General features: G+C 43.5%; 1 pseudogene; it reads right to left on the bottom strand.

Moving 5' to 3' along the window:
- Positions 1-399: 399 nt before the first annotated feature.
- On the bottom strand, positions 400-964 carry LOC102877211 (annotated as a pseudogene).
- Between the last annotated feature and the right edge of the window lie 2,036 nt (positions 965-3,000).

Below are 3,000 nucleotides of genomic sequence, written 5' to 3' on the forward strand. Positions count from 1 at the left end.
TATGGACTGACTTCTTCCTGTCCAGATCCATAGGATGGTCGGCTGCACAGACGCCAGCACAGAGCAGCTCCCAGGTGTGTAGAGGAACGTGTTTGCCCCACACAACCAAGTAGCCAAAGGCCCATCTGGTCAGCACAGAACTTTGCGGAGCTTCACTCCTAAAAATTACCACTTCATTTCCTGATCTGCTCTCAGGGGAGAACCTGAATGAGAAACGTCCCCCCCTACATCCTGGCTGGAATCCTGGCATAGAAAGTGGGACAGGCTGCAGTCGGGTTGCTTCCTTACAACGCTACCCATTAAGAGAAAGAGTAAATGTCTGCAGATTTGCAAACAAGTGCCCTGGAGATGTGCAGAAGCTGTCCTCCTCTGAAAGACTCTGGCAGCGAGTGGGTGCTGTCATCTTCCGCAGGGACTGACTCGCACCACAGGTGAGCCAGCAAAACCTCCACGACCAATGAGTCCAGGCTTTAAACCAGCTCTCAGACCAATGGCTTCTCCAGTGATACAACCACTGAGGATACGGTTCTTCCAGTTTGATTTTCCCTGGGAAGATTCCACCAAACACTCAGCGCACAAGAACCTGGTGCCCATGATTGCAAAGTTTTTGACATAGGACATTCCTTTCTGTCCCATGCCTTTCGGGACTTTTCTTAGTGGTTGGTGTCCTGTAGGGATCCTTGGGATCAAAGCCCACATTGGTGTCAATGGTAGCAGTGAACCTCCCAAGACGAAGCCCCCATGCAGGCCAGCACCTCCTTGAAGGTCAAGTTCCATCACTCTCTCAACCATTTCCTACTCTTCGCTCTTGGCGAGACTCTCCCAGACTACCAGGTTCCAGAATCCAGGGTTGACGCTTGTCATTCACCAAGTGTTGGAAAAGAAGGCTGTACCGCAGTGGGGCTTCGGAGGAACCCATCGTCTCAGACCCAGAGCCCACAGCACTCGGGACAGCCCCGGCCATGACAGCAGAGAGACTCCTCAATGTGGATAGATCTTATGAATCAAATTCAGATAGGGTTCTTGTCTTGAATTAAATTGCAGAGTAACAGAAGAAAGCAATTCACCTTAATTCTCTGACAGCCGCAATGGGACGGAAGGAGAGATGCCCTAGGATACAACAGTGTAATACCTTCTATCTCACTAGACACAGGAGAAAAGGAAAGGTAACAAGCTAGAAGATCTCAACACCCCGAGAAAGAATCACCATGACTGGAGTGAGGTTTTGACCCCAGTTGCTGTGCGGCCAAGCTCCTTTATACTGCAAGGCCATGGACCCACAACCTAAGAAGGAAAAGTGACTGAAAGAATATGGCTCCTATATCTGACACCTGAATTTGGACTTTTTAGCTCCTAAACTGGAAGTTAATTCATTTTTGTTAAAGCTATCTGATTGTGGTATCCCTGTTACAACAATCTTAGTCTGTAGTGAGGGACCTCTCCAAATCATTGTGGAGTAGGGATGTCAGTTTGAGGACTGAGGTGTGCCTGATTAAGGTTATTGTCTTTTTAGCCACTTGCTATGCATCTGAGAACTGGACATTGACATATACAGAAGAAGTGAAGCCTTTGAACTGTGGTGTTGGAGAAGAGTGCTGAAGATCTGATGGATGGCCAAAAGAACTAACAGACATGTCTTGGAGAAGGTGCAACCAGAGTGCCTCTTGGAGGTAAAGATCATGAAACTTTGTCTTACATACTTTGGACGTGTTGCTATGAGGGGTTATTCCTTGGAAAGAGGCATCATACTTGGTATAGTAGAAGGGCAGTGAAAGAGAGAAAGACCCTCACGCAGGTAGATTGACATGGTCAATGGGTGAGTGTGTTAGAGATTATGAGGCTGGCACGGGATAGGACAGGGTTCAGGTTGATTACTCATGCCATTAGTATATGCTGTACTTGGCTTGAAGGCACCTAACAAGAATTGTTGTTGTTGTTGTTGATTGCCTTTGAGTTGAGCACGACTCATAGCGACCCTCTCAGCAAAAGGCCTGAAACCCTTCTACAACTATTGACTTTTATCAAAGTTCATAGTTTCCAGAGGCGTGTTATTTAGGTAATGAATGCCACTCCTGCTTCCAAAACAACAAGAACCAATACCTAAAATAGTATTTTTAAGAAATCATATAAAAAAGGAATCATGACATATTGATCAGCTTTGGAAGGTAGACAGTGAAAGAAAGCAGCAAACAAAAAAGGACAGAAGAAATAATGCAACATATTTGAGAAAGAGTAACTTATATAGATTAATTAAGCATATTGAAATGACTGAATAGAGCTAGCTAGAGACTAAAATCACAGAAAAATGAAAGCCACCAGCCTTATAATTGTTACTGATTCACTTATCACTCAGTAAATGATACTGTAGAATTCTTTTTATGACAATAGACAGCAGACATTAAAAGTATTTGCAAATAATTCTCAGTAATAGATCTCTGATGGCATGCTGTGTGCCATGTTTCACTGAAAACAGAAAGGTTGGTAGTTTGAATCCACCAGCTGTTTTGGGAGAGAAGGGTAGGCAGTCACCTTCTATCAAAACAGAAAACCGTGGAAATCCAATGGACGGTCATTAGGAGTTGGGAGTAACTCTGTAGAGTGAAATTTTCTGATAGTTAGAAACACCATTTAAATATCTTACTACTTTCATTGTGTTATGGTATACTTCCGACTTCAGAACCTAAGGTCTACAAATGGAATTTGCTTTGACAAGTGTAACATGGTGATATGTGACTCAAGTTGACATTCAAAATATGCTTACATTGTTTGACATGTCTCTGTCATAAAATTAAGACAACCCAAGTAGGGTAGCTGCTCGTTGAAAAAGGATGAGAGATAGAGAAGAGACCTAGATTCTGTGCAGACCCTGACTCCAAGCTCAGTTGATCTCCAACCCAAAGCAGATTTATGTCTATGTTGTAATCACAAACTTGTTATTGAAGAGAAAACAAAGTTCTTTTTAAAGTAGTTGAACTTCAGAGTGGTTCTTTATGCAGACAT

This window comes from Elephantulus edwardii, unplaced genomic scaffold (assembly GCF_000299155.1).
Source record: "Elephantulus edwardii isolate Elephantulus edwardi_28Jun2011 unplaced genomic scaffold, EleEdw1.0 scaffold00027, whole genome shotgun sequence".
NCBI lineage: Eukaryota > Metazoa > Chordata > Mammalia > Macroscelidea > Macroscelididae > Elephantulus > Elephantulus edwardii.